Source organism: Schistocerca americana, chromosome 3, assembly GCF_021461395.2.
Source record: "Schistocerca americana isolate TAMUIC-IGC-003095 chromosome 3, iqSchAmer2.1, whole genome shotgun sequence".
NCBI classification, from domain to species: domain Eukaryota; kingdom Metazoa; phylum Arthropoda; class Insecta; order Orthoptera; family Acrididae; genus Schistocerca; species Schistocerca americana.
In genome coordinates this window covers 549,431,677-549,445,288 of record NC_060121.1, presented here as the reverse complement: position 1 = coordinate 549,445,288, position 13,612 = coordinate 549,431,677, and the positions used below count along the sequence as shown (strand labels likewise).

The 13,612-nt window shown below is 39.2% G+C and overlaps 1 protein-coding gene across 1 annotated transcript in view; it reads left to right on the top strand.

Annotated features, from left to right (window-relative positions):
• The window catches only part of LOC124607430 (protein kinase C-binding protein NELL1-like), a 935,048-nt gene that overhangs the window by 856,161 nt on the left and 65,275 nt on the right, over positions 1-13,612 (top strand). The window lies entirely within an intron of this gene.

Below are 13,612 nucleotides of genomic sequence, written 5' to 3'. Positions count from 1 at the left end.
TCAAGTATTCTCTTTCTCTGAAGGAAGTACATACAATCATACTCATATTTAAATTTCTTACTATAACTGTTGGTCTTATCAGCATAGTATCCGTCATCATTACCTTCTTCACATAGCATTTTATGTAACACACATTTAAGTGAGTAATTATGACTTTTATCATGCACCTATGGCTTGTAACATTCATGGTAAGATTTTCCATATGCTTTATGAGTGTATTTTGTCTTAAACTTTAACATGGAGCAAAGGCGTATTTCCTGTCTGCTCCTGTACCATGCCATATGTGTATATCACATTTATTTAAGTTACTTACACATCATGTTCCATAGAACTAAACAGGCCTACAAGCAGATTGAAGCTAACAGTTTAATTAAGTCTTATTCTTACAAAGGCGTATTATGCAACTTCAAACACACAATAATGACCTGTTAGCATCAGAAATAGATGTTAATTATCACACACTAAATGAACCACACTGTCTAAAATTCCTTGGAGTTTAGCTGGATAACAAGTTAAAATGAACAGTGCCTAGGCCAACTAATCAGGAAGTCCAGTTTAATGTGTTTCACCTTTAGAAACCTCCTACGTTGTGTTGACCTAAAGACGTGTATGTTAGTTTATTTTGCATATTTCCTCTCCCTGTTATCTTACAAAATTATCTTTTGAAGCAAGCAATATGATTATTGTATTAAATAGATCTCAATTTACATCTTCTCTCTGCAAAGCTCTGTGATGGCAGAGGATACATCCCATTATACCAGTTATTAGGGATATTTGTCATTAAATGAATATATTAAGATTGGGAATTATGATTGCTTTAATGCCTGTGTGCTCTCTGGAATTGATCTAATCTTGTCTTCATGATCCCTGTGGGAATAATGTGTTATGTTTTGTAGTATACTTCTCAATTCCTCACTTAAGAATGGTACTTGAAAGTTTCTAAGTAGGATTTTTTACAAAAATTTCCATCTAACTTCAAGCATTTGCCAGTTTAGTTCCTTCAATACCTTTGTGACACTCTCCTATGGGTCAGACAAACCTGTGACCATACATACTGATCTTCTTTGTATCTGTTTGATATAACCCATTAGTCCTATTGGGTATGGGTCCGAACCAGTTGAGTAGTGTTCTAGTATGGGTTACACAAGCGGTTTGTATGCAGTCTCCTTCATAGACTGATTATATTTCTGTAGTATTCCACCTATGAACAGCAGTGTGCCACCTACTTTACACATGACTTTGACTATGTGATCAATCCATTTCATATCCTTAAACTTTTTGCATGCGTATATTTGTATGAGGTGACCGATTGCATCTGTGACTTGTTGATATTGTAGTCATAGGATAGTAAATTTTTTCTTTTTGTAAAGTGAAAGTTTTATATTTTCAAACATTTTAGCAGGTTCCCAGTCTTGGTACCACTTTGAAATCTAATAATGAAATGCAGGTTTTTTCATATAGTGTTTCACTATCGATAACTTCATCATATGTGAAAAGTCTGAGGCTACCATTAATATTGTGTACAAGATCATTAACATACAACATAAACAGCATGAGTCCCAAAACACTTCTGTGGGGCACATCTGAAGTTACTTCTACATCTGTCAGTGACTCTCTATCCAAGATAAAATGCCCTTCACACCAGGAAATCCTCAATCCAGTCACAAATGTTACATAATACCCCATATGTTTAACTTTTGAGAACAAGAATATGTGTGAGGCAAATGCCTTTGAGAAGTCAAGAAACACTACATTTATCTGACTCTTTGATTTGTCAGTTCAGGATGTCAAAAGCATAAGTTGGGTGGTTTTACATTACCGACTTTTTTTTGAATCTTTTTGAGATATGTCATTGCATTTGAATTCAGAATATGTTCTAAGATTCTACAACACATGGGTGTCAGGGATGTAGAACGGTGGTTCTGTGGATCGTTTCTGTTGCCTTTCTTGTAGGTGACTGTGGCCTAGTCTTTCTCCCAACCATTGGGTACAATTTTTTGTTCTACAGTTTTTCAGTGTACTATTGATAAAAGAAGGCCTAACTCAGCTGCAAATTCAGTCTCTCGTTTGAGTCTTCTACCCAACTCATAACCAAAGAACCAGGGTTAGTATCTTTGTAGTTGCTGGTGCAAGCCTTCCACCCAACTGAGAACCAAAGAGCCAGGGTCAGTTCTGGGAACAATGCTGCAGATTGGGAGCTTTGTTGGAGCTCTGTGAGAAGGACTGGGATTCTAAACATTCTCTGCCAGGTGCTGGGTATCATCCAAGTATTAACTCTGTGCCCAGATGACAGGCATCATTTGTCCCAGTGTGTACCACAATGTGCAGTTGGATGCACCCTGTACCCTCAGTGGTAGCCAGAATAGCCTCTTCAACATATTAAATGAGGCCTCCAGGCATACACAATGATTGCACATGCTGTTCCTTTTGTGCCTTGTGGCCATTTCCCTAAGGGGTAACGTTGTTTACAGCACATCTGAACTGTTGATGATTAATGCACTCCTAGCCTTTTGCATTTGCCTCCTCTTAACATGGGACACAGCATGAGTACTAGTTACTAAGGTTTTTTCCCATTCCATTCATGTATGGAGCATGGGAAGAATAATTGTTTAAATGTCTCCACGGGTACTGTGTTTAACCTTGTCCTCACAATCCTTATGGAACCAATACAAAGGTGGTTGTAGTATATTCCTAGAATCGTCTTGGAAAGCCAGGTCTTGAAACTAAGTAAGTAAGCTTTCTCAAGATAGTTTATGTCTGTCTTTAAGAGTCTGCCAGTTCAATTTCTTTAGCACGTCTGTGACACTCTACCACTGATCAACAAACCTGTGACCATTTGTGCTGCCATTCTGTGTATTAGTCCTACTTGCTATGGATCCCATGTACTTGGGTAATTTTTTAGGATGAGTCATACAAGTGATATGTAAACATTCTACTTTGTAACTTGAATGCATTTCTCCAATACTCTACAAAAAAAAACCAAAGTCTACCATCTGCTTTACCCATGACTTAGCCTATGTGATCATTTCATATGGCTACAAAGTACTACACTTATGTATTTGTATGAGTTCACTGACTCCAACGGTGATGCATTGATATTAGAGTCATCAGCTACTGGGCTTTTTCATTTTGTGAAGTGCACAATTTTACATTTCTGAACTTTTAAAGCCAACTGCCAATCTTTGCATCATTGTTTAAATCTTATCAAGGTCTGTGTGAATATTTATGCAGCTCCTTTCACACAGTATTTCATTATAGATAGTTGCATTATCAGCAAAAGAGTCTGAGGTTACTATTAATATTATCTGCAAGGCCATTAATATGCAGCATGGTCAGCAGTGGTCCCAACACATTTCTCTGAGGCACACCCGAAATTACTTCTACATCTGTCAAAGACTCCCATCCTGGATTATTTGCTGCTTTCTCCCTACCAAAAAATCCTCAGTTCAATCACAAATTTCATTTGATACCCCACATGATGTGCTTTTCAAGTAGATGTGGTAGTGGGTCAAACACATTTTGGAAAGCAAGAAATACTGCACCTACCTGACTAGCTTGATCCAAATTTTACAGTATGTCATGTGATAAAAGTCCAAGTTGGCTTTCATGTGATCGATGTTCTTGGAATCTATGTTGGTTGGCATGGAGAAGGTCATTTTGGTTGATATATCTCATAATGTTTAAGCTCAGAAGATTTTCTAAGATTCTACAACAAAAAGATGTCAAGGATATTGGACAGTTGTTTTGTGGATCACTGGTACCACCCTTCTAGTAAATGGGTGTGACCTATGTTTTTTTCATAGCTGCTGGACAGAACTTTTGTTCTGGGGATCTACACTGGATTATAGTGAAAGAGGGGCTAACTCTCCATTGTCCTCATATCCCCAGCACAGGGCATCTGGATCTACCATTGACACACCACTCACATTCAAGTACATTAGTACTAGTAGACCCTGTACTTTCTGCTGAAGATACAGTATCCACAAGAAAAAATAACAGTTGAGGTACCTTTGATATCTCTGGTACATGACTATCAATAGCTCTCCCAACATGCCCATTCATGACAGCTTCCAATCGTTTGACAGTAGTTGGGGCTATTTTCCAGCTGTTTATGGGCAGCAGCTAATTCATCAATTGCATACAGCACAGCTGCGTTGTGGCTAGTAAGATATTTGACAGAACAATAAACAAATAACTGTAAACAAAGGTTACTGACTTTCTTCCAACTTTGGGATTGGTGCACTTGTAAGGATAATGCCTTTTAGAACTGAAAACTGAAGTGATTAACAGCCAAACTGAGATACCCATTACAACAGAAGAACATGGTATACAGTTTACTGTTTCACTTAACCATTTTTGAAGTAATGCTCATTAACACATTCAACACTAGTGTTAATTTACAATAAATGCAGATAATATATATTCCCCACCCCGTCCCCCCCTTCCCATGAACAATGGACCTTGCCATTGGTGAAGAGGCTTGCATGCCTCAGCAATACAGATAGCCGTACTGTAGGTGCAACCACAATTGAAGGGTATCTGTTGAGAGACCAGACAAATGTGTGATTCCTGAAGAGGAGCATCAGCCTTTTTAGTAGTTGCAGGGGCAACAGTCTGGATGATTGACTGATCTGGCCTTGAAACACTAACCAAAACAGACTTGCTGTGCTGTTACTGCGAACGGCTGAAAGCAAGGGGAAACTACAGCTGTAGTTTTTCCCGAGGGCATGCAACTTTACTGTATGGTTAAATGATGATGGCGTCCTCTTGGGTAAAATATTCTGGAGGTAAAATAGGCCCCCATTCGGATCTCCGGGCAGGGACTCCTCAAGAGGATGTCATTATCAGGAGAAAGAAAACTGTCATTCTGTGGGTTGGGGTGTGGAATGTCAGATCCCTTAATCGGGCAGGTAGGTTAGAAAAGTTAAAAAGGGAAATGGATAGGTTAAAGTTAGATATAGTGGCAATTGGTGAAGTTTGGTGGCAGGAAGAACAAGACTTCTGCTCAGGTGAATACAGGGTTATAAATACAAAATCAAATAGGGGTAATGCAGGAGTAGGTTTAATAATGAATAAAAAAAATAGGAATGCAGATAAGCTACTACAGACAGGATAGTGAATGCATTATTGTGGCCAAGATAGATGCAAAGCCCACGCCTACCACAGTAGTACAAGTTTATATGCCAACTAGCTCTGCAGATGATGAAGAAATTGTACTGACAGGTTTCAAATAGATTATTTAATGGTAAGGAGATGGGACCTGGATAAACTGACAGAACCAGAGGTTGTAGAGAGTTTCAGGGAGAGCATTAGGGAACGATTGACAAGAATGGGGGAAAGAAATACAGTAGAAGAAGAATGGGTAGCTTTGAGAGATGAAATAGTGAAGGCAGCAGAGAATAAGGTACGTAAAAAGAGAGCTAATAGAAATTCTTGGGTAACAGAAGAGATACTGAATTTAATTGATGAAAGGAGAAAATACAAAAACGCAGTAAATGAAGCAGGCAAAAAGGAATACAAACGTCTCAAAAATGAGGTCGACAGGAAGTGCAAAATGTGTAATCAGGGATGGATAGAGGACAAATGTAAGGATGTAGAGGTGTATATCACTAGGGGTAAGATAGATACTACCTACAGGAAAATTAAAGAGGCCTTTGGAGAAAAGAGAACCTCTTGCAGGAATATCAGGAGCTCTGATGGAAACCCAGTTCTAAGCAAAGAAGGGAAAGCAGAAAGGTGGAAGGAGTATATAGAGGGTCTATACAAGGCAACGTTCTTGAGGACAATCTTATGGAAATGGAAGAGGATGTAGATGAAGATGAAATGGTAGATATGATACTGCGTGAAGAGTTTGACAGAGTACTGAAAGACCTAAGTTGAAACAAGGCCCCGGGAGTAGACAACACTCCATTAGAACTACTGACAGCCTTGGGAGAGCCAGCTCTACCATCTGGTGAGCAAGATGTATGAGACAGGTGAAATACCCTCAGACTTCAAGAAGAATATAAGAATTACAATCCCAGAAAAAGCAGGGGTTGACAGATGAGAAAATTACTGAACTATCAGTTTAATAAGCCACAGCTGCAAAATACGAACATGAATTCTTTACAGACAAATGGAAAAACTGGTAGAAGCCAACCTCAGGGAAGATCAGTTTGGATTCCGTAGAAATGTTGGAACATGTGAGGCAATACTCACCCTACGACTTATCTTAGAAAATAGATTAAGGAAAGGCAAACCCACATTTCTAGCATTTGTAGACTTAGACAAAGCTTTTGACAATGTTGACTGGAATACCGTCTCTCAAACTCTGAAGGTGGCAGGGGTAAAATACAGGGAGCGAAAGGCTATTTACAATTTGTAAAGAAACCAGATGGCAGTTATAAGAGTCGAGGGGCATGAAAGAGAAGCAGTGGTTGGGAAGGGAGTGAGACAGGGTTGTAGCCTATCCCTGATGTTATCCAATTTGTATATTGAGCAAGCTGTAAAGGAAACAAAAGAAAAATGTGGAGTAGGTATTAAAATTCATGGAGAAGAAATTGAAACTTTGAGGTTCGCCAATGACATTGTAATTCTGTCAGAGACAGCAAAAGGACCTGGAAGAGCAGCTGAACGGAATGGGCAGTGTCTTGAAAGAAGGATATAAGATGAACATCAACAAAATCAAAACGAGGATAATGGAATGTAGTCGAATTAAATCGGGTGATGCTGAGGGTATTAGATTAGGAAATGAGATGCTTAAAGTAATAAATGAGTTTTGCTATTTGGGGAGCAAAATAACTGATGATGGTTGAAGTAGAGAGGATATAAAATGTAGACTGGAAATGGCAAGGAAGGAGTTTCTGAAGAAGAGAAATTTGTTAACATTGAGTATAGATTTAAGTGTCAGGAAGTCTTTTCTGAAGGTATTTGTATGGAGTGTAGCCATGTATGGAAGTGAAATGTGGACAATAAATAGTTTAGGCAAAAAGAGAGTAGAAGCTTTGAAATGTGGTGCTACAGAAGAATGCTGAAGATTAGATGAGTAGATCACATAACTAATGACGAGGTATTGAATAGAATTGGGGAGAAGAGAAATTTGTGGCAAAACTTGACTAGAAGAAGGGATCGGTTGGTAAGACATACTCTGAGGCATCAAGGGATCACAAATTTAGCATTGTAGGGCAGTGCAGATGGTAAAAATTGTAGAGGGAAACCCAAGAGATGAATACACTAAACAGATTCAGAAGGATGTAGGTTGCAGTTGGTACTGGGAGATGAAGAAGCTTGCTCAGAGTAGAGTAGCATGGAGAGCTACATCAAACCAGTCTCTGGACTGAAGACCACAACAACAACAACAACATCCATTCCTCTCAAAAGAGAAAACTAATGTAATGTGATATGTTAGTTATCTACAGTAACTTTAATCACAAATGCCAATTTACATCAAAATAACTTATCTATAACACTTGAAACTTATGAAATTTGTCAAAAATATGTGTTTACAAGCATTCAAAAACTCTCAGAAATATGCTTTTTTTTCACGTAAATATGCAGTGAAATTAGGGAACAATTGTTTTTGAACAAGGGTGTTGTTATCAAAAGTACCTGAAAAGAACAAATTAAGATTACTATCAATGATATAATATGAGCTTTTTTCAGTACTCTCAAATGTTCAAAAATATGTGTTATATCATGATACATATGAGTATTGACACAGTCAATGAAAGATTATGTGAAAATGACACTAACACCAAAATATTAGAATCTTGAATTTTGAATCAAAGCTATCTGACATACAAGCTTTCAAAGAAAGGAAATTTGGAAATCAGTTTATATATGCAAACATATGTGCAAATTGCACTGATTTTCTATGTGTTTGAATTTGGGAGACCTTGTACATTGTTGTGCCAAAGAGCAACACTGCAGTGCTGGTCTGTACAATCAAACTAATGAAGCCTCTCTAAGGATCATTAAAATCTTTCACCCACTTCCCAAACAATTAGTTTTTACCATTTTTTATTGGTGAAAACAAAAATCAGTACAATCAGCACTGTGGTTTGCTCAGTCACAGTACAAAGCCCAAAATAATTTTGATGTCATTTTATCTTCTTGTCTTAATATTGTGAAAAGGAGAGTTGGTACTCACCATATATCGGAGATGCTGAGTCGCAGATAGCCACAACAAAAAGACTGTCACAAATTAGCTTTTGGCCAGTATGGCCTTCATAAAAAATAGACTACACACACACACTCACAAACACACACAGACACACACACACACACACACACACACACACACACACACACACAAATGCAATCCACACACACATGACTGCAGTCTCCGATAACTGAACTCAAACTGCAAGCAGCAGCACCAGTGCATGATGGAAGTGCGACTGGGTAGGGGTAAGGAGGATGCTGGGCCAGGGAGGGGAAAGGATAGTAGGGTGGGGACTGTGAAGTGCTGCTGGGAACTGCGCAGGGACAAGATCGAGAGAGAGTAGGGCAGCTGTGTGCAGTCGGTAGGTTAGACATTGGGCAGGGGAGGGGTGGGGGGTTAGCAGAAAAGGAGAGAAGGAAAAAGACTGGGTATGATGGTGGAATGAGGGCTGTGCAGTGCTGGAATGGGAACAGGCAGGGGCTGGATGGATGAGGACAATGACTAATGAAGTTTGAGGCCAGGAGGGATGCGGAAACGTAAGATATATTGCACGCATATATTGCGCTGCATAAATATTTAGTCAGATATGATAAGATTTAAAAGTGGTACTAGGATTGGCAATTGGCATTCAAAGTTCAGGAATGGAAAATTTTACACTTCACAAAATGAAAAAATATGGTTTCCCATGACTATAATATCAATGAGTCACAGTTGGAATTAGTCGACTCATACAAGTACCTGATGTACACTTTGTAGGGATATGAATTGGAATGATAACATAGGCTCAATGATTGGTAAAGCAGATCATAGATTTCAGTTTGTTGGTAGACCACTTGAGAAATGCAATCAGTTTACAAAGGAGATTGGCTAGAAATCACTCATGAAGTCCATCCTAGAATATTGCTCAAGCATGCGGCACCTGTACCAAATCAGACTAAGAGGGGTGTTGAACGTGTACAAAGAAGGGCAGCACAAATTGTCACAGATTCATTTTACCCATGGTAGAGTATGACAGACATTCTGAAGAAACTGAACTGACAGACTCCCGAAGGCAGACATAAACCATCCTGAGAAGGCCTTCTTACTTAATTTCAAGAACTGGCTTTAAATGATGACTCTATGAATATACGAGGGTCACCCACAAAGTAAATTCCATTTCTATTTCTATCTGTGGCAGCTCTACAGTCACAGTTCTGAACATGTGCAGCAGTTACTCTGACTCAAGGAGAAGAGTATGCCATTTCCAGATCACTCCTGCCGATGTGTGCCTTTGTAGTGTTTCTTTATAATGTAAACTGTAATTGAAAATGCTGCCACGTGTGAAATCAGATCTGTGATTTGTTTTCTAAGCACAAAGAAAGTTAAACCAAAGGAAATTCATCAGCAAATCTGCAAGATTTATGGACAAAATGCTATGAGTGATTCAATGGTTAGAAGATGGGTCAAACTGTTCAATGAAGGACATGATCAAGTGCCCAATGAAGAACGAAGTGGGCCCTCTCTGTGGTTACTGATGAACTGTTTCACACAATTGAAGAGAAGATTAAGCACAATCAGAAGTTTACACTTAGTACCCATGCTATGGGAGTTCTGCAAATCTCACGATCACTAATTCATGAAATTGTTACTGAAAAACTGAAATTTCAAAAACTTTGCTCATGTTGGGTACCCAAAATTCTTACTGAACAACACAAAAAACAACGGATGGGCAGTGCAATTCAGTTTTTGACATGCTACAATGAAGATGGTGATTGTTTTCTTTCTTGGATAGTCATGGGGGATGAAACTTGGGGATCGTATGACACCCTTGAAACAAAATGGCAATCATTGGAATTGAGGCACACATCATCCCCAATGAAGGTTAAGCCTAAGCAAATATTGACACCTTGAAAAGTCATGTGCACCATTTTTTGGGAGAGAAAAGGCATTTTGCTGATTGTTTTCTTACCACGAGGCCAAACAGTCAATGCACATGGTTACTGCGAACCGTTAAGAAATTGCGCTGTGCAGAACAGAACAAGCACCGAGGATTACAGTGAAAAGGTGCTGTTGTTTTCCACAATAATGCCTGACCTCACACAGTGAATATGACGAAACATCTCTTATGTGAATTTCACTGGGACATGTTTGGTCATCCTCCGTACAGCCCGGACCTCACTCCTAGCGACTTTCATCTCATCTTACACCTAAAATCTGACCTTGGTGGTCATGGTGGTCAACACTTCAATGATGATGATGAGCTGAAAGAACATGTTGCCACATGGTTGAATACACACACAGCAACCTTCTATGAAGAAGGCATACAAATACTTGTACCATACTATGAAAGTGCCTACAAAATTTCGGAAGCTATGTAGAAAAGTAGTTTAACAGTTGTAGATTTTTGTACAATAAATATTTTTTCTGTATCTGTACATGTTTGTTTTATATAACCAAATTGAACTTACTTTGTGGCCATACCTCATACCACAACCCCCTACATAACACTCTCGTAGGGGTTGTGAGGACAAGATGGAATGGGAAAAAACCCTAATAACTGCTACAATCAAATGTACCATCTGCTATGCAATTTACAGTGATCTGCAGAGTGCAGATGTAGATGTAGAAATATTACATCATAAGCAGACAAGCCTGGTGCAGACATCTCATCAGTGTGAATTATTCTATTTGGAAATTTGCTTACAAATGTGAGGGTTGCCCAGAAAGACAAATGTGAAACATTATTATATATTATTTGAAGTCTCTTGAGTGAGTGCACTAAGTATCTGTCACTTTTGATACATAGCATAGATGCAGGACAGTTTCATAATGGTGTCTGTAGGTTATGTATGTTACAAGCAATGTACCACCATTGAACTTCTCACTGCAGAGAAGGAAACTATGGGGAATAGTCACAAATGCTTGTGGAAAGTCTGTGGAGCATCTGCTGTCAACAGAAGTACAGAGGGTGAGGTCATCAGAAGGCAGTTTGGCGGAGCTCCATGATTTGCAGTGGTCGGGGAGAACATCCATGGCTGTCACAAAATGGCTCTGAGCACTATGGGACTTAACATCTGAGGTCATCAGTCCCCTAGAATTTAGAACTAGTTAAATCTAACCAACCTAAGGACATCACACTCATCCATGCCCAAAGCAGGATTAAAACCTGCGACTGTTACAGTTGCGCTGTTCCAGACTGAATCATCTACAACTGCTTGGTCAAACCAGCCGGCTGTGGCTGTCACACCTGACATGTTGCAGTGAGCTGATGTTGTCATTCAGAAGGACAGATGCATTACAAATTGGCAGTTGACGCTGCATCTATCAATCAACAAAGGAAGTGTGGATGAAATTATCCACACTCTTAGATATTCAAAAGTGTGTGCAAGGTGGATCCTGTGGTGTCTAATGGTTGGTCACAAATCACACAGAAAAAAACATTTGTCTTCATTTATTGCAATGTTTTGAATATGAGGGGGAGGCATTCTTATCCTGAATTGTGACAGTTGATGAAACCTGGGTTCACCATTTTCAGCCCGAAACATAATGACAGTCGATGGAATGGCGCCATTCCCACTCCCCACAGAAGAAAAAATTCAAAGCAACTGCGTCTGCTGGTAAGGTTATGATCACCCTGTTCTGGGACCATGAAAGTGATGCCAAGATGTGGTACCATTAATTCAGAAGCATATGTCAACACGTTAACATAACTCAAGACACGCTTCTGGCAACTTTGGTGCCACAGCAACTCAGGAGATGTTTTGCTGCAACATGATAATGCTTGGACCCACACAATTCTGAGGACTGCTGAACACATCAGAAAACAGGGTTGGACAGTGTTACTCCATCCATTCTGGAGTCCTGACCTGCCCCCTCAGACTTCCACTTGTTTGGGCCATTAAAGGATGCCATTCGGGGAAGACGTTTTGAGGATGATGAGGAGGTGATTCACACAGTAAAACACTGGCCCCACCACCAGGACAAGGACTGATACTGACCCAGCATACATGCCCTTGTTTTGTGCTGGAGGAAGGCCATAGAATGGGATGGAGATAACATGGAAAAATAGGGTGTGTAGATAAAACAACATCCTTCTGTGTGAGTAATTCTCATTTTGTTCAATAAAGAATTGTTTAAGGAAAAAAATGTGGTGCATTACTTTTCAGGCAACCCTCATATATTGATACTGCCATATGCTGAGTAGGCCCATGTGGAATTAGTGTAAAATTTGTGCTGGAAAGTATGTACATGAACTTTTTAGACAGAAGGGTTGTTGTTTAGAAACTTAATGTTGATTTCTCCAGTTACATGAATGTGTTCATACAAAGAGTCAAGATTTGAGGGTGCAGATTCAAAGCTAGAGAACTGTCCAACATCAGGTGGATTATATATTACACAGATGAGAAACTCTGTGAACAGTTTAAGCTCAATGAACTTGTAAGTGGGTATGTATTTATTTCAAAAACAGCAGTGTAATCAATTAATTATTCAGTTGACAACAGCTGATGAACAGAAAGCATTTCTGTTCATGGTTGTTGAGAAATGTTGCCGGTGATGTCTTGAACAGAAGCAACCTCATGAGTGATGAGGCTTGGTTTCACCTGTCTGGGTGCATAAATTCCCAAAACAACTGGTATGGGTTGACAGAAAATTCACACGCTATCCACCAGGGACCATTGCATGATGCAAAGATTGGTGTTTCATGTGCCATTTCTGCCACATGTGTTGTGGGGGTTCTTTGATATGACAGTGAACAGTGATGTGTATTGGGAATCCTGGAGGAGTTTTATTTAAACTTGACACAGAAGAGGAGGGTCGTTTGATGTGTTGACTTTACATGTCGATTTCATGTGTCCCACCATATAGTAAGGATTTGGTGTTTCTTCTTGCTTAACCTCTTGCCCAAACTGAATGTCTCATCATGATACCACTCTCAGGAAAAGAATAAGTGATTCAGTCACCATTTGATATTACACAAATTAGTTAGGAAATCTCTTATGCTTATTCTCTACGTATAGCAGGGGAAAATTTGCTTCCTACATTGCAATCATGATCTTCTGAGGGCATAAGTTTATATTACAGTATTGATGGCCTTTGTGCTAGTTTGCTTCCTCTCATTTTTGTTCCATTCATAAATGCTGCAACTTGAAGCTCAGATAAATGATCATATGTGTTGAAGTCTGAAATAAGCAAGTGCCCCCAGCTCATTGAATTCCTTGAGAGTAGGTCCACATATGCATTTTGCTGGATGCTTTGGTGAGCAGAAATCCAGAAAAGTTCACTGAAATTCCATGCCTCTGTAGCTCAACCACTGTTCCCAATATATTTAGAAATTTTTGACCCACAAGAGAAAATATTTTTCTGAAGTTGGCACAGTTATTGTGAAAAGTTCTTAATGCTGATGATTCATGTTTAGGGAGCAGATGGATGTTGCATGAAGCGAGAAGCTTGTAATGAAAATAATAATAATAATTTCGAAGTGCTTGTTTC